At 30.2% G+C, this 19,825-nt stretch overlaps 1 protein-coding gene and 1 long non-coding RNA gene across 2 annotated transcripts in view; one reads left to right on the forward strand and one right to left on the reverse strand.

Moving 5' to 3' along the window:
- The window catches only part of LOC105840998, a 38,170-nt gene extending 34,066 nt beyond the window's left edge, over positions 1-4,104 (reverse strand). Inside the window, exon 1 of the long non-coding RNA XR_004964703.1 lies at positions 3,762-4,104. This is a non-coding gene — a long non-coding RNA (uncharacterized LOC105840998). The remainder of the gene's footprint in view (positions 1-3,761) is intronic.
- Positions 1-19,825, forward strand: part of LOC105832213 — a 275,864-nt gene that overhangs the window by 132,707 nt on the left and 123,332 nt on the right.

Genomic DNA, 19,825 nt, shown 5'->3' on the forward strand with positions numbered 1-19,825 from the left:
ATAAATTTTCTAATTTTTCAAAATTTTTGGTTACCATACTTTGCAAAATCGAATTTTTTCATTTCGATTTTACATTCTGTTGCGGATTCATGTTCGAATTCGGTTCCGGCAAAGGAAAGCAACCGGGGCCACCCGATATATTGGCTGAGCGATCACCCGCGGGCTTCGACAGGCTCCAAGCGCGGCAGCACGAGCCGGAGCGTTGAAGCCGGTGGCAGATGATCGCCGCGTGAAAAACTGGCGTCGGAGCTCGCTGAGCGATGCGCGGCCACTACCGTTGGCTTTCCGCTCCGTGATCTTGCAGGATCCAATAAAATTTTGCCACCGGCAACCGACGTCACCGCTTTGATTCCTTCCGCGGCCGGGAAGATTTGCAATTCCGCTCAGGCCGTTTTTCGCAGTCACGAGATCGACTTCGCGAAGCATCGCCAGTACTCGCGCGAGTCAATAAAACGAGAGCGAATACCTCACCGCCTGCGTGAGAGTCGTCATCGAGAGGACCGTTTCGCGTTCGACCACAACCCGTCAAGAGCATTGGACCCGGAACGTGTCGAAAGGTCCGTCATCGTCGCGTTTTCGTCACGATATGATTCGCGCACGACCATCGCAGTGTTCTCGCGGCCAATACCTTGTCATATGCGCGAGACTCGCCCTGCAACCACGTGCGACCAAACTCCAAGCGGAACAAGACTAAATAAAGAGTTAAAGACTGCTCCGATTAAAAGTTCTTTGTGCCTCCCGACCACGACATCCAGACTCCATTCGGAGTTGAACTGTACACGCGCCGTCCGCGTGGCGGACACATTCGTTATACAGCGTCCTCCAAAACAAATACAAATAAATTACCATCAAAATTTTCTTCTTAAACCGAGTTTTATAAAAATCAATCTAATGTTATATTTTTCAAATTTTAAGTTATTTTATTAAGGTGGCCATCTTAACTTTTTCAGTTTTAATTTCAAATTCGTATACAGAGACCTTAAAAGCCCGGTAATAACGTTTACAATAAAAATTGAACACTTTCCTTTACTGTTATGTATTAATTTTTTTCCATGACGTGTATACACGTCATCTATAATCCACAGTAAAACATTAAATAATGGATAGAAAAATACTTTTGAAAACACGAAATTAAATTAGAAAATATCTTTTATCAAATAATATAATAATTTTTATAATGCTATTTCGTATTTTTTAAATAATTAATGTTTTCCTGACACATGTCAAAAAGGGCATCTGACGAAATGGGCGCCTTCATTTAGAATCCATATGCAATCGAAGTATTAATGTTATATTTTTAATTGATTTATACATCTTGCCTAAATTATATAGTTTTATGGACTCTACTCCATTAGGCTTAAGAAACATATTTTTTACACGCTTTTTTCGACTCGTTTATTGTCTCTCAATATAAATCGTGAAATCTCATCTCGAAACATTCAGGTTCTTACATATATAAGTTATATATTAAAGTTACAATTACGGCCTAGCTATACTACGGTCACGACGTAGTAATAGTTGTTATTACTAGACTACTGATCTCACGGAGTGTTCCAATTTACACACACAAGGCAACTTTATGTTTAAAACTGCATTAAGAAATAAATATAAAAGAGAAAAATAAAAAGAAACAGTTTTAAGAAACTACAAAATGATTGTAATGTTATCGATAATACACTCACTATTGTTTAAACTTTGCAATTTGCAAGAGAAAATTATGCAAATAAAACTCACGCTTTTGACGAATTCGTTTTTAGCAGATTTACATAGAAAAGAGCATGAATGTATGAAATATGGGTTTTTATTTCTTTAATTAATTAAGTGAATTATGTTTTTATCGGTATTCGTATGGTACAATATATAGTTTCCGAGAAATAAAGGGGTTCGAATTTAGGAAACTGTTCCAAATTCGGTGCCTTTCCTCTGATTTCAACGAGATTGATCTTCAACTACAAGTGGTTAGTTGGATTTATTTTGTTAGCTACATTTAGCATCATTAAATTATTTATTGATTAAAAAGTTTAATTAAAAATGCATTAAACATTTAATTAATATAAAAAATTGAAATTGGTAAGAACTTTTGAATATTCTAACAAATATTGAAAGTAAATGATCAATAAGGGGTTTGGCACGGAAATTTGTGTGCAAAAATAATAAACTTGTACTTAAAAACATTTGAATATATCCAAAAAAATCAAACGTTTTGGCTCCGCTTTGAGTGGATTCCATTTTCAGTGCTCAAATAAAAATGGAATTGTGTTTCTCTAACACACCATTATTTACATAAAGCCAAATAATATATTTATTTTACACTGTTCTCATTTTTTACAACATAAATGGAAATGTGTAAAATCTCAAAAAACTACTTTTCTAAATAAAAAAAAATAAAAAAATATCTTTTCTACACAAATAATGATATGAAGAAAATACGTCAATTATATGAGGGTATTTGTACAAATTAGAAAATTTATTATTTGTCATTATGATGGAAGAATTCAGGGTCGAGCAGCAATCAAACCACGTATTATTATTTTAATAGTCTTTAATAATAAACACACGTTACACTCATAAAAGTCAATTTGTCATACGTTAATAAAGAACGAAGGTTCTAGTACAAAGTAAAAGTAAATCTTTCGTCCAGTTGGTGTCTACTACGTGTATACTCGTTAACAGTGCGTGCACACACGCCGAAGGGCTCGGTGGAGAGGGTAGTAAGACGCAGCTTCGACAAAACACGCTGTAGCGCGCAGTTTGAAACTGCATTATTCTAACACATTACTTTTTATAATATTAAAATGTTATATTTAATAATAAAGTTCTGTATATTATGAAGTGTTTTAAGCTTTTTTTTATTAACATACTAACATTATAGAAACCAAAAAGAGCATGATAAAGATAAATGTTTTTTTGAAAAAAATATTTGGCCGCTGTTATAGAAAATAATAAAAACAATTTATTGTAATTTTAGACTTATTGTAATATAATAATAATAATATTATAAAGTAATATTATTACAATAATATTATAATAAAAAATATTATTGTAATATAAATCAATAATTAATTATTCATAATCGCTAATTTTCTTATAATAATGGTTACTACAAGTTCTTTTTCAATAAAACAATTTTTTATTATATTCTTTTTGATTTCTATGTTAGTATGTCAATCAAAACGTTCGAAACTTCACTATATACAGAACCTTATTACTAAATATAACATTTTAATTTTTTTATTTAAAAAGATTTCTTGTGATTTCACACGTTTACACTTATTTTGTAATAAAATAATAACTCAGATTTATGTAACACAATGGCATTTTAGAAACACACACATACACACACATACACACACACACACACACACTTTGTCGCTTTTATTTATCTGTTTTAAAAAACAAACTTGTTTTTTGTTTGAATTAGATTATATTTAAAAGTAAAATTGAAATTAAGCTAATACCAAACTTTTTTTATTGTGCTACATAGTCGATTAATTCTATAAGAAAATTTTAGAAAAAATAAATTGAGAGCTACTGAAATTTAGTTGAATTAAATGTATTTTGTAAAGAGATTTAGTGATGTAAATGCTCTAGAGTTAACTTTACAGCGACAGAAAGCGTTTCTGATAACCTTTATTTCTCCATCGGAACACTACGTGACTATTGTGACGCACAACCGTGTGCACGAGATATTTCAGTTAGCTAGTTACAACGGCCCGCTGCTAAGATCACTATCGCAAGGTTGCAACCGGCTGACAACCTACCTGCAGCACTTGTTACTCCTAGTCGTTAGGCCGTTCAGGCTCTCATCGTCTTCATCCTCGTGTTCGCGCTCGTCCCGCGAGAAGGAGCGAATGTAAACGCCGACTGACACTCCGTATTACCCGCTCGCGCTCGTTCGCTCGCTCGCTCGTTCGCTCGCGTACGCTTTATAATTGATCCGCGCCGCACCGCGCTGCGCGCGAGGGAATGAAGAAAACGCAATTCCAGTTTCCCGCTCGCATACCTCCCGGTGCATTCACGCTTGCACCGCGAAGAGTCCCTCGGACCGACGCTGTGACCCTGCGACGCGAGCCAATGTTAACGTGGGCGACCGATATTACACAGGTGAGGGACATATCTTAACCTTTTCCTTTGCAATAATATCTTTGCACTTTTGTCGCTCGCGTTTCTTAGCCGTGTTTAATTGAGTATGTGGCATTAGAAGTAAAAAATTTCCTGTAATTTTTTGCTGCATGCTGAGAGAAAACAGTTATCTCGAATACATAAAATTTGTGGAATACATAAAATATTTGAACTGACAAAATTTAATTAAATTAAAAAAATATAATAGTTAAATTAACAACACTGTTTTTATCAATGTAATGTAATTTCTTCATGCCATGTGTGCACTTTTTCAACCATATTTAATTGTTTGTGATACCAACAACAAGAAATTTTTTATATTTTTTTCTTGCTGCGCACTGAAAAAGCAGTTATTACCTCGATTAAATTTCTCTCAACTTGAATACATAAACTACTCGAACTGAAGAAATTTAATTAAATTGAAAAAATTTAGTCAATTTAATAAGTTTTTTTTCTCAATGTAATATAGTTTCTTCATACCACGTGCATTACTTTAGTCATGTTCAATCATTTGTGACATTAACAATGAGACATCTGTCAATGTTTTTTGCTTTATTAAAAGGTACAATAATATCTCGCGCTTAGTTGTACGCGCGACATCGTTTTGCGAAATCCTCAGATCGAATTTCAATACCGCTCGATCCGATCGAGTTTTGAATGAATAGGCTCGGAAATGGATAGGTCAGGGTCGATTTATATAAGAAAAGTGTTTTCATTTTTGTTATACGTGTTATACGTGTTATAAGATGTAGAGTCTATACATTTAGATCCGACGAATTAGTACCAATTGTATTGAAGAATTTTATAACTATTATAAAGCTACTTGCTTTCTTTGCTAAATGCAACTTTACAGGCTATAGCAAAAAAATAGTTTTTTTACTTAAAATATTAAAAAATTTTTCTTTCTATGTTAAAATAATAGAAATACATTTTTTTAGTTACTTGTTTTGTTAACTTTGTCTTAGCCTTTAGTAGCTTTTTAGAACTTAAATCTGATTTGCATGATTTGAAATAATTTTACCAATAACGAAAAAGATTTTGTTATTGAAAAATATATACAATAAATTTAATTTACCTGAATAGAAAGAAGTTCTGTTTAATTAAATAAATATTGAAAAATTACTAATTTATAAAAAATAGAGATAAAAATATCGAATAAGGAAGGCCGCATCAATGATTTTGACATATGTTCTCAAGGTCGCTCCTCTGAGTAATCTTGAAAAGATTTTAACCGTCACTCCGTTCAAAAGTTATTAACAAAAAAATGTTTCATAAACGAAGCGATAGTTTTGTCATTTAAATCTCAATGGTAAACCTCGCACGAGAGAAGACTTCGCTTTGCGTGGAAGATTGAAACTCTTGTAGAATTAAACATTTATAGACTTTATTACCGAACAAGGTTTTTAGAACCAACTAACTGGCTAAGATAAAATAGTGGGAGCCTTTATAGAATAATAGGAGATCCAGGTTCAAATTTCGACTGTTTTTCGCAGTAAATTATTTGCAGGTGAAACTACATTTCAAAGTTAAAGATATTTTTGCCTTTTCTCGATATATCTCGTAAACTAAACAAAATATCAAAAATGTTTTATACAAAGTTTTACAGCATAAATACCTCTATTTAACTATGCTGTTTATTTAAAAAGAATTGTTTTAAATCTTTTGTTTTTCAAAAAATGTATAGTATAGTATAGAAATATTTATGCTCTAAAGCTTTTGTATAAAACATTTTTTTATGTTTTGATATTTTACGAGATATATCGAGAAAAGACCAAATGTCTCAACTTTTAGAGGGCGATTATACACCTTCAAATCATTAAATCATTTTTGAGTCCAAACAGAAAATTTCTAAATTCATCTATTTATCCTTTTTACATTTATGCCAAGTTTTATTAAAATTTGAATTTTTGAATTTACGAGGTTCCCTTGTTAGTAATTGTGTTTCAAGACTAACGGGGTGGGTGCGGGGTGGAGACCGAAGGCCCGCGCACGCCTCTCCCAAGCGTGCGTGCGTGCGTGCGTGCGTGCGTGCGTGCGTGCGTGCGTGCGTGCGTGCGTGCGTGCGTGCGTGCGTGCGTGCGTGCGTGCGTGCGTGCGTGCGTGTGTGTGTGTGTGTGTGTGTGTGAGACCACAGCGACATAAATATATGATTATAAGTATAAGGGTGCGTTCGGGGAGCTCACTATTAGCGCTACGCAGCACTACCGCTGTTCGCGGAGACGCTGGATAGCGCTATCAAAATTATGATGACGTCACTGTCCGTAGCGTTTGACGTCATAAACGCGCGCTATCCATGCTACTGCTTCAGAGGTAGTGCATGGATAGCGTTGGATAGCGTTTGGCTCAATCCCCACCATTGTCTGTTTAAACATCACGTGCTATCTCTCTTTTAAGGTTAGAGAAAATTTATGCGTGATCTTGAAAGAAGAAAATAAGAAATTGTTTATATGTCCTAATGAAAATATTTAATTAAAAATCTCTTCATTGAGAGAGAGAGAAAGAGAGAGAGAGAGAGAGAGAGAGAGAGAGAGAGAGATCTGTTTCATTAAAATTTATTAAATTTATTAAAATATATTAAAATTCCTTAATATATACTCATTTAAATTTGTTAAAATTTCTTAAAATTCATAAAATTTATTTTATTACATTGTTATTTATTATATAAATAAATTTTATAAATTTTAATAAATGTTAAATATTAATTTTTAATAAATTTTAATGCATTTTAATAAATCTTAATAAATAATAAAAAGGGATCAAATAAAAAAGTTTCTGTGAAATATTTCATTAATATATTTCTATCAAGATGATCAAGACTGGATCTTTGAGTTTAATATTATTTTTCATCAAAATATGTATATAATAATATATACTATTTTGATTCATTACACTGCATGTACTGTTTGTCTTAAAATGCAATCCTTTTCTGTACCAATTGCAAATATGTAAACGACTTAAGTATAATTATTATCAATTAAATTAATAACGTAATCATATATTATTTTAAAATTTTAGTTTAAATAATTAATGCAATTCAAGAGCGACAGTATACGACATAGTGCAAAAGAACATAAATTTACATAAAAAAATTATATTAGGCATAAGCTTCAAACATATAATATTATGTAAAATAAATATAAATTAATAATTAATTAATTTGATTTTGAATTGAGATAGAAAAATGGAACAAAATATAAATTTATAGGAAATTGTTTAAATTATTTTATTTTATTACATATAAAATAATTTTAATTAAAGAGTAATGTATAGGACTTATTAATTATTATTTAATTTATTTAAAAATTAAAAAATTATTTAATAAAATCGTAAATAACTTTAATAATTTTTATTTTGTGAACTTCAATAATTTCAATTTCCATTGAAAAATTTAATTGTTTAATAATCATTTTATAATTATTAAAATATTGAATATAAAATAAATGTAAACAAATAAGTATCATATATATATATATAAAGAAAAATAATAATAAATATACTAAGTAACATTGTTAACATAAATAATTATTAATATATATATAAACATTTTGTTAATATTGCTGGCAGTGGCTAATCAACTGCCCAACAGTGTTTGCTACGCTATAGCTGTTCACGGAACTCGCTATCACTACCGCGCTATTGGCTCCACGAACAGTTCAGATAGCGTTAGCGTTTGTAGCGTTAATAGTGTCTCCCCGAACGCACCCTAAGGGTGCGTTCAGGGAGACGCTATTAGCGCTATCAGCATCAGTTTATCCTTGTTTCACTTTTAATGAGTAATGAAGATGGACTGATGCTGGTAGCGCTAATAGCGTCTCCCCGAACGCACTCTAAATGTACATATATGTGAAACTTTTTAACAAATCACGAGCGACAGCTAAAATCTTTTAAAGGTTACTCAGAAGGGTGACCTTCGTAACAGATGTCAAGGTCAAGGTTATCGGGGCGATCTCTCCTGATCGAAGTATTTACTGCATCTTTTTTTATATTGTAAGCGTCTTTTTTATAGAGAAGAGGAGAGTCGGGTATACTCGGCCGCTTAAGCTTTTTTGTTAATAAGTTTCTTAAAAATATATAAAATGATATTATTAATGACAAAATATTGTTGGTAACTATAAACATATACCAACAGAAAAAGGAAAAATATTTTATACGTCAAAGTTTTAAATTACGTTATGATTAACTTTGATTGCTCTGACCAAAGCATTGGATAGCCCCAGTCACTTATTGTTAGTGAAATCAATTTATTTGGCATTTATTATAAATAAAGTAATACGATATATATTTGACTAAAATACATATATTAACTACCTATTACTAAGATTCCATTACTTTTTTTACAACATATTATATAATTTAAATAAATAACATAAACATATTTTAAATATAAATACCTGAAATATTTCTTTGATTTTTATTCGTATTTTCTTACTTCTTATTTTTCTTAAAATCTTTGTACTTTTCTTTTTTACTTTCTATTCCATTCTTATCTTCCTTTAAGACTTTATCTTTATTTTTCGCAATTTTTTCTGCTTTTCTATTTTTTTTTTATTTTTTTGAGCCTCATTTTTTTAACACTTTAAATTGACAAAATTTCTTTTAAAATTATAAAAACCATAATTACAAAAATTACTTCATGTATTAAAAAATTGAGAAAAGAATGTGTTAAGTTTAAAAAAATATAGTTATTTAATTTATTTTTCTTAAGTAAAAAAATATTAGTGTAATTAAAAAAAACATTTGTAAATTAAAAAAATATTTTTTTAATTTACAAATTTTTTTTTTTAAACTTAACACATTCTTTTCTCAATGCAATAAAAAATTTTTATAGATATGCTTCTTGTTCTTAACTTTTTGTTTGTAATTATATACGTGTATGTATATATATGTACATACATATATGTAAGTACATATAATATATACATATATATCTATAACTTTATAAATAAAATTATATACATATATTATAATATATATAATACATATAATATATATTATAATATATGTATATAATTGTATTTATAAAGTTATAGATTCTTTGTCACATTAAAGAAAATTTATCATAAAGTTACATTTATTATAATAAATATCCTTTTATTACGAAAACAAGCTCACATCCAAATCAGTAGACAATATTTTTTAAACGTTTTTGAAACATTTATTTTTAATTATTTTTACATTATTACCATTTATTGTAAAAATAATCATAAATGATATACATTTTTATTAAGAATAGTTTAAGACGTTGCTAAGATTGTTTCAATACCGATAGAAGAAAGTAGGGTTGGAAAAGTTACTTTGTAAAAATTACTTAGTTACACTTATAGTTTTTTCATTGAAAAAGTAACTAGTTTTAGTTACAAGTTATCGATTTTAAAAAATAACTCGTTACAGTTACAGTTATTAAAAAAATAACGAGTTATTACTTTTCAGTTACTTTTCAGTTACTTTTCCTTAATTGTACATTATTTTAAATATAAAAAATAAGAATCTTACATTTTATGCTTCATTAACTGTTGTATATTATATGACTAATTATGTTTAACGAGTATTTTATGTACTAAATGAGAATTTTATGAAGGCAAAGAACTAAATCATATCTTAATGAGCACAATGATGTTTGAAAAATATTTTTTTAATGTTTGAGAAACATTATTAAAAACATTTTAACCCATTTCGGACCAAAATGCTAATTTTCTTTGAACTTTTAATGTTCTATTTTTTGATATAATCAAATCATGATGTAATCTAGTAAAAATTTTTTTAATATCATTTTCAAACACAAAAAGCCTCCTCTTTCAGATAAGCTGTAACTTTTTTCAAAGACTTTGTAGGTCAATTTTGATGACGGAAAGAGGAGGTTTTTTGCGTTCAAAAATGGTTTAAAATGGTCAAAAATGGTTGCGTTCAAAAAATTTTTACTAGGTTGATTCTATTAAAAGATAGAGTGTTGAAAGTTAAGAAAAAAATGTGGCGTTTTAGTCCGAAATGGGTTAAAAGACATTTAAATAATGGAATAAGTTCCCTTTTTCACACGAAAAAATGTTTATTTTACATTAAAAAAAATATTTTTTTATTATTTAATAAACATTTATTTAACGTTTAAACAAATTATTTTTTAAATGTTTACTAAACATTTGCTAAATGTTTTAAAAGCAAAAAATTGGTTGCATTATTCAATAGATTAAAAAAATTCAACTTCACTAGTCTAACATTGTTTAATTTCTACGATAATTTAAGGGAAAAGACTATATATGTTTCAACTAACAAGGGAACCTCGCGAACCGTAAATTCTGATTTTAATGAAACTTGGCATGAATGTAGAGGGAGTGAATACATGAATTTAGAAATTTTTAGTTGGTGCCTAAAAACGGTTTGAAGGGGTAAAACCACACTTCAAAGTTGAGACATTTTTGTGGTTTTTCGATATATCTCATAAACTAAACAAACTATTAAAAAATGTTTCATACAAAAGTTTTACAGCATAAATATCTCCATTTAACTACGCTATTTATTTTTCGAAAAAAAAAAAAAAAAAATTTTTTTTGTAAAAGAAATTTTTTTTTAATAAATAGCATAGTTAAATAAAGGTATTTATACTGTAAAACTTTCGTATGAAACATTTTTTTATATTTTGTTTAATTTACGAGATATATCGAAAAACCGCAAAAATCGTCTCAACTTTGAAGGGTGGTTTTACCCTTTCAAACCGTTTTTGGGCACCAATTAAAAATTTCTAAATTCATGTATTCACCCTCTCTACATTTATGCCAAGTTTCATTAAAATCTGAATTTTCGAGTTCGCGAGGCTCCCTTGTAAGCTACAGTCGTACCTGTTAGAACATGTTTAATTTATACGCTTGAAAAAACGGTCACCTAACTGTCATCCAACTGTTAACCACCGTCGACGTTGCTTGACTTCGAAGATCATACGCATCCTAATGCTTCGTGATGATCCATAAATACTTTATGTTAATGCATACATATTTGTTATACATTATTTCGATAGATGTTGTCAGAAGGATGAAACATGTATAGTTAACTTATATTTTTATAAATAAATATAAAATATTACAATTTTTTACTGATTTTCACATATGCGAAATAGTATGTGAAATATGAAAAGATCTATTTTTGCTCTGTTCGTATAAAAATAAAAATTAGATGTCATTTCTTATAATTTTTTAGTATTGTTCCCAGATAGCACACGGACGTCCTTAGGACGTCCAGGACGGACTTCGTGGATATCCTGAGGACATCCTGATTTTATCCCGGGACGTCCTCAGGACATCCTGAGGAATAGCAAACGAGCGCCACTTTTTAGTCCTCAGGACATCCTGAAGACAGTCCATCGGACATCCTGAGAACAGTCCATCGGATGTTCTGAGGATATCATAGGATTTCCTCAGGACATCCTCAGGAATAGCAAACAATGACCACTTTTTGTCAGATTTTTTAGATTTTTTTTTTTTTAGGTTTTTTGATAAATGTATCGATTTTTTGTAAGAATTGAAACGTTTCTCAGAAAAATTTAAAAAATAAAAAATTCCGATTAATTTAGAAAATTTTTTAAATATTTCTAAGTATTTTTAACAGTTTTTGAGAATTGAAAAAAAACTTTAACAAAAAATTAAAAGTTCAAATTATCTCTACAATAATTTTGTAAGAGGAAGAAGAGACTATACATGTTTCAGCGACAGTTGTACCTGTTAAAGCATGTTTAATCTCTGTACCCGAGAAAACGGTCACCCATCCAAGTATCAACCATCGCCGACGATGCTTGACTTCGAAGACCATACGCTTCCTAACGCTTCGTATGGATCATCGATGATCCATGAGTATTTCTTGTTTATGCATACATATTTGTTATAGATCATTACAGATGTTGTCAGAAGGATGAAACATATATAGTTAACTTATATTTTTATAAATAAATATAAAGTTTTACAGTTTTTTAAAATCATTTTTACATATGCGCGCGAAATAGCATGTGGAATAACTTATTAAAAAAACTGTTTTTGCGCCGTTTGTATAAAATAAAATAAAAAAATTATTTAATGTCATCTTGTATAATTTTTTAGTATTGCTAATATGCCATATTGTTTCAATAAATGTAGACATTCAATCTGACTTTGAAGTCAACATTTTTACACATTTGATTTTGCAATACATTCTAGAAATACGTACGATATTCAAAGATTTCTCACTTGCTATATTAATTTACCCGTCTTTTTCAAAAATTACTATACGTCCAGGATGTCCCTGAATACTATTTTAGGATGTCCTGAGGACGTTCGTAGGATGTCCTGAGGACTCTCTTAGAACGTTCTGAGGACTTTCAGAATATCATATTCTTAGAACATTCTAGGCTATCTAAAATGTCTGGTATTTATACAGTCATTATATTTAGTTTATTTTCAGACATTTTGTAGCTAATGAAACTCTTTATACAATATTTTAAGAATAACGTTTTCAGCTAGAATACATATATCCTCAGGACATTCCAAGGATGTCCTCAAGACATGAGTAAAATTTCAATTTATATTAATACTATTACAGAATTTAACATTTTAAACTTACTTTGTCCTAAATCATTATAATTATTGTAACTTAAATATTAAATCAATATTAGATAAATAAATATAAAATATTATTTAAAATATTTTTTTTTAATAAAATAAATATATAACATAAACGTTAAATAAATGTTATATAAATATTATTTTAAACGATATATTAAATTGTTAAATTAATATTTAAAAAATATAAATTAAATATTATATAAATATTTGTCCTAAATTATTATATCAAATAATTAATCATTGTAACATAAATATTATATTAATATTTAAGAAATATTTTTAATGTACTATATATAAATATACTTTAAGTATTATTTTAAAGATGAAATAAATATTACATAAACATTAAATAAATAATATTACGTAAATATTATTTTAAACAATTTATTAAAATGTAAAGTCAATATATTAAATAAATATTAATTAAATATTATATAAATATTTGTCCTAAATCATTATTTAAAAAATTTAAATAATTAATGATTGAAATATAAATATTAAATTAATATTAAATAAATATTTTTTTTATTTTTTTTTAGATATTTTTTTTAATATAAAATAAATATTAAATAAACATTAAATAAATATTGCGTAAATAATTTTCTTAAACTATTATTTTTAATAAAAAATTAATTATTTTTGTTGAGTGTTGCCAGATAAGGCAGGAATGGACAGTTTCGGGTATTACTTGAGGAAATATTGAGCTCGTGGTGTAAGATCCCAAAGGATATATCCAGATAACAAAATGTCTGCACAGTGCTTGCACGCGTGCTTAATAATCGTCACAGTGTGACTGCACAGCACTATGCAGATGCGTTTTCCTTTGAGACTCATATCGCTCGCATACATGCGGCACTCACGCGTGCGAGCAATATGAGCTTTGAGTGTTAAATAATAAAATAATAAAAATAATAAACATTATTCGAACGAGCGATCGAAAGAGAGAGAAAGAGAGAGAGAGGGGGGGGGGGAGGAGAAAGAGAGAGAGAGAGAGAGAGAGAGAGAGAGAGAGAGAGAGAGAGAGAGAGAGAGAGAGAGAGAGAGAGGGAGGGAGGGAGAGGGAGGGAGAGAGAGAAAGAGAGAGAGAGAGAGAGAGATCGTTAAATTTAATCATTGCGTTATTTTGTCCTGAATATTCACCTAATGTAATATATTCTTACAAACTTATTAGAAAGTAAGAATAATGTAAACGATATTTTAATCCAATAATATCTTTATTAAGACGAAACGGGAAATAGCTGAGTTAAAAATCAAATTATTTTTCTACTATGTATTAAATTGAATTAAATTATATATTGAATATATATTACTTTGTGTTAAAAACGAAAAAGAAATACAAAATAAAGATAAATATAATACTTATTTACAGGTACGTAACTAACAACGGAACGGTCGGGGCTATCCCTTACCGACTTTGATGGGCATTGGATATGTTGTAGAGCATCAAAAAAGTTCAGAGACCGGTATTTTTTTATCGGCTTATCTTGAGGTTTAGGGGTTGTTTTAATGTCCATAAAAAACGTATTTTTTCATTTTTAACAAATATCTTTTAAAATATAAGGTATATGAAAAAATGTTTTATACAAAAGTTTTATAGTATTTTATACTCTTTGCAATGATGTATTCAATTCTTTAAAAAATGTCAAATTTTCATTTTTGTTTTTTTTTCTAAGGGTTAAAACAACCCCTAAAACTCGAGATAAACTGATAAAAAATACGGGTTTTTTTCTTTTTTGATGCTCTACAACATATCCAAGGCTAACAAAATCGGTGAGAAACAGCCCCGACCGTTATCTTATTGTAAGTACAGATAAACAAAATAATTTCAAGAAATTATAAAGTTAATTATTGAAAATGTGAAAAATGTTAATCTCTTTAAACTTAGATTATTTTATATGTATATAAAATTAAAAGATTGTAAAATGTAAAAAAATGTCAAAATTAACAAAGTTCAATATTTCTTGAAAACTTTACAAATTTACACATTTTACAAATTTTCTGAAAATATCAAAATTTAAGAAACTTTTAACATTATGACCATTTTGAAAATGTTTGCATTTTTTTACTTTATTGAGGTTTTACACACTAGCTAAATATTAATTTTGAACATTTTTGGAATTTTTTATTATTTTTATTTTTTTTTGTATTTTTATTCTTAGTAAATTTTATGAATAATTTTAATTTTAATTTTATTTTAATTAGTTCTTGTAATTTCAGGATAACTATGTTTTCATTTACACGCAATATGTGCCGCTTTGAACATTTTTTGCAATAGTCAAAAGAAACTTATTATTTTTTTCCTAATTTTTTAGCAACGTCATCATCATCAATTTAGCAACGTTTTTTTTCGACTGTAAACTGTAAAAAATTTTCAAAGCGTTGACACGTATATACTGACTCAATAATTAAAATATGAATATTCTAAAACTAAGAAAACTAATTAAAATTTAATTACAATGAAAATTATTAATCAAATGTAATTTTATAAAATTAAAATGCATAATATAGAACAAAATTATGAAAATCCCAAAAATGTTCAAAATGTTCATTTTACACACACACACACCGTGCGCGCGCGTATGTAGGGGAAAGCGTGGCAAAACAGGGAGCGGAGCAAAATGGTGAGTTGGGAATAATTTTTTAACAACGAAGTGCCATCTAGTGGCAATAGCTTAAACTTTGTCAGAAAAGGCCTCCGGGATAATTTTATGCGTCTCAACTCGTTTCGATATTCTACGGCCTAACAGTGATATGTGGTCTTTTTTTAGAAGCCTTAATGTAATTTTTTCGCATTTTGAAGTGCAAGTAAGTATTAAAAACCCTATGTTCATACCAAAAATGACTTTGCTATTCAAAAGTATGCCCCTTGAAACTCTGATATTGCTATTACTTGTTGCGAAATGTTAATTTGCAATTGCAAAATAGATCGTAACTTAAAAATATGCCATGGGGGCAAAACGGCGTGGGGCAAAACAGGGAGCTTCTCGGGAGCTTCTCGGGAGCTTCTCGACCTTTCCAAGAAAGGTCGAGGTCGACCTCCAACCCAGGGTCCATCGGCTCCCAAGAAAAGTCGAGGTCGATCTCCAACCCAGGGTCCATCTGCTGCCAAGAGAGCTCGGAGTCGACCTTTGACTTAGAACAGATTAGCTAGTGGCTGAGTGAAATAAAAGTTTTTTTTTTAATTATTTTTTTATTGCGGGCTTTTGTGCCACTGTAACGAGTTGAATATTTCAAATAAATTGACGTTTATTGCTAATATAAGTCGGTCCCCGTTGTGCCCCACCCCTGGGGCAAAATGGGGAGAATGTAACTTTTTCGTAAAATGGATATTTCACATAGTTTCCGTTCACAATTTGAAACGTTCTAAATTTTTGTAAATGTGTTACGAGTCACTGTAAACATAAACGCAGTGTTTCCGAAAAAACTTACGCATTTTGGATACACAAATTGGCATTAAATGTTACGATCCCCGTTTTGCCCCGCCTTCCCCTATGTATAATATAAATAAATAAATATAAATGTAATAAATATCTAAATATAAATATGGTCTGCAAAATTAGAAAATCTTAGAACTCCATCGAACGTCTGATGGAATTATGAGGTTTTTTAATTTAGCCAACGATTTATTAATATTATTAAAATATATATATATATATATATATCGTTGGCTAAATTGCTTTTATATAAACTTTATATAAAAGCAAGCCTTATATATCGATCATATATGGCTGTTCAGTGCCATTTTCTACCCCGTAATAAACACAACGTGATTGCGTTGATGCATACACGTGTGAATATCACACTGTGCGGATGACATGAGTCCGTACGAATAATGTTTTCGTTCGTACTGTGATAAATACAATCATACATAAGGAAGTACAATCGTACAGTGAAATCTTTTTTCGATCACTCATATACCTTCTCATAGATGACTGCATAGTGCCACCTTCCACGCACACACACGTGTCGCCATCACATCGTGAGGGCAATATGATTGTGATATGCGCGCACGTGTGATAATCACACTGTGAGGGTGACGTGAGCCCTCACAATTTGTTATCTGGGTATTTAGATCGTACAAAAATCGGGTATTACAAAATAACACGCCGTGCAAAACGAGATGAAAAAAGCATGTACTCGTGCGCGACTGACTCGACTCGATTTCGACTGTGAACTAACTAGAGGGAAGGGAGAAAGCAACCACGTGCACGGACGATTGCGCTATTTCAAACTAAAAAAAACTGCGTGAAGCGCGCGAGCACATAAACAAAATACGGTTTTTATCCAACAATTTTTAAATATTAAATGAACGTTTAATAAATATTTTATAAATATTTTTTCTAAATTGTTATTTAAAATGAATAATTTATATAAAATAAATATTAAATAAATATTAAATAAATATTATTTGTACAATATAAATATTAATAATGTAAAAATAATTAAAAATAAATATTTGAAAAACATTTAAAAAATATGGCTTGCTGATTGGGTTTACGCTTTGGATTTTACCACTTCGGATCTGTTAATTTGTTAGTGTCCCATCGACGTCAAGCGTGTTCCCGTAATTTTATTGAGATAGATGTCAAATTTAATACCTCGCTGAAAAAAACTCCAAAGTAGAACCAAAACATATGAATTTTTTTAAGAATCTAACAGACTGTAGAAATTTGTCAATATATTTGCGCTTTAATAACCGCGTCAGTACTCTCATTAACCTGTCTTTTTATTAATATTTTTTGTTATTTATTAAAATGTGAGAGTCGTTTGTCATTTTTGATAAAAAAATACTGCATAATACATAAATTTACACGTAACTTTTTTTTTTGTCGCAAGCATACATGTCACGTGAATTATAAATTAACCCTTAGACAATATACTACTGAACCGTGCATCGCCTATGAAAACTGTTGAGTAAAGGAAAAGAGACGGCGCTATAGTGACATATATACATTAAACTAGCAGGCGTTTGTGGCTAACTTTTGTTCTAATAATTAACATGACTGTACATACTTCTGAAAACGTTCAATCTTCAATTTAGTTCAAATTTTTAAAGTAAGTTTTTTTTAGAGAAAAAAACATATACAAGAAGGATTTTTGGCGACTCAAAGATTTTTTTTATGTCGTTAAAAGTAGGAAAAAATCCCGCATGATTCTTATGGAAAAACTACCCCAGTCAAATTGCTCCGTTCTGAAATATGTTGTAGTTCTTATAATGCTGAACAAAAATCTCCATAGTCACAATCATGTAAAATCAAAGGGTAAAGAAATATGAAGCTCTGAAGTTATAAAATATGAGTGTTTACCATATCTCTTTCAGATAACATAATGCCTTCTTTTACGTGTAATGAATACATATGCATGCGTATTCATGAATGAGTGTTCCGCGCGCGCACGCGCACGTGCCTGTATGTGTATATTTGAATATTTGTTCGTGTGTAGTTTTATGGGAGTGAGTGTGTCGTGTGTTTCGGCGAAAGCCACCCGTAAGTCACCTCTATGAGTTGCGCGCGATGCGTTTTTTTGTTTCGCAAGCGCCGGTCATAGGTTTTACCAACTCCGGTTACCTTAACCGGTCGGTCATTCCGTTGGAATTGACCAATTGCATTTGTTAATTTTGCTTAACGACAAATACGATTGGTCAATTCCAATGGAATAACCGGCCGGTTAAAGTAACCGGAGTTGGTGAAATCGGCTCTTAGTCGATTATATCAAGACGAGCCGTCCGTCTCGTAGCCTCTTCGTGTATAACTGCCGTTAGTCGTGTATGGGCATAGTCTCATTCCTCTATTTTTACAAAATTCTTTATCGAACTGATGAAACGTATATAGATTTTATGCAAGTCGTATTTTATCCCCAAACGATTGAATATCTAATTCATCATAATTATGAATAAAATAAATAATCGTAATAAGATTTATTGTTATATATGCGAACACACAAGCTTTTGTTGCACGAGTAATGAAGCGGGTCAATATGTTGATAACCAGTAGAAAATTCAATTATGCGTAACCCATCGCGAATATCTTAATAAATCTCCAGCTGAAATAAACAACAATTCTCGTATTTGCATCAACTGCAATAACATTTTAAATAAAGAAATAGGAGATATGGAGCGTGATTCCGATTGTTTAAGACTTAATGTTTCAAAAAAACGTAGAAATAACTCTTGTATAATTTGTAACCAAACACCTGCACAATTACGTTGGTTATCTTTAAGCTGTAGAGTTTTGATATTCATTGATACAAATATATTCCTACAGCTCAATGTTGTGAACATCATTTAGATAATAATGGTAGCCTTTTGAGAATCCTATATCTCAGGGTTTACAATTCATCAACCGACAATACAGGCCAAGTGGTACTAAGGTGAATAATTTTTTTCAGAAACTTTGTGAACAAATAAATGATAAAAATCGGACTGTTTTTGATGATATTAATGCTTTTAGTGATAATGAGTTTTCTGTAATAAGTCCCATATCAAAACTACAGTTTAAGGAAATATTTACTTTTTGCGTTCCTGTTTCAATCAATGGTACATTCAGATATATTTCCAAAAAAGATTTATTATTTTTAATAAAAATGCGCCACAATCTTTCTAATGAATTCATGAGAGTAATTTTCAAGTATGCTAGTAGACAGGCTGTTATAGTCTTACTGTAAGTCTTGTGAGAAAATCCTTAATACTACAGTTTGAATTAAATAATATTGGTCTCAATTCTACATTGGCGCAAAATAAACAAGACAAAAATTTTGACCGAATTTTTAGGCAATCTTGAAAGTGATGCAATTTTGCGAAAAATCATCCAAATTACATGTATTTTTTTTTTAATTAAAGCGCAAAGACTTTATTTTGAGAATCCCTAGGCGAAAGTTTGAGAACTTTGTGCGTGCGTGCGTGCGTGCGCGCGCGCGCGCGCGCGTGTGTGTGTGTGTGTGGAGCCATGCTTACGGTGTAGAAATGTACGGTGTACAACTTTGCGGTGTACAACTTTATGGTATAGAAAAGTACGGTGTACATTATTATGTGTCCATTTGCAACCATGTCCACGCTTGTATTGCACCACATGGATTTGCGACTTTCCAGGGCATCTCTACCGACGAGATGGGCAAAGCCCCCCTTA

This window comes from Monomorium pharaonis, chromosome 9 (genome assembly GCF_013373865.1).
Source record: "Monomorium pharaonis isolate MP-MQ-018 chromosome 9, ASM1337386v2, whole genome shotgun sequence".
Lineage (NCBI taxonomy): Eukaryota > Metazoa > Arthropoda > Insecta > Hymenoptera > Formicidae > Monomorium > Monomorium pharaonis.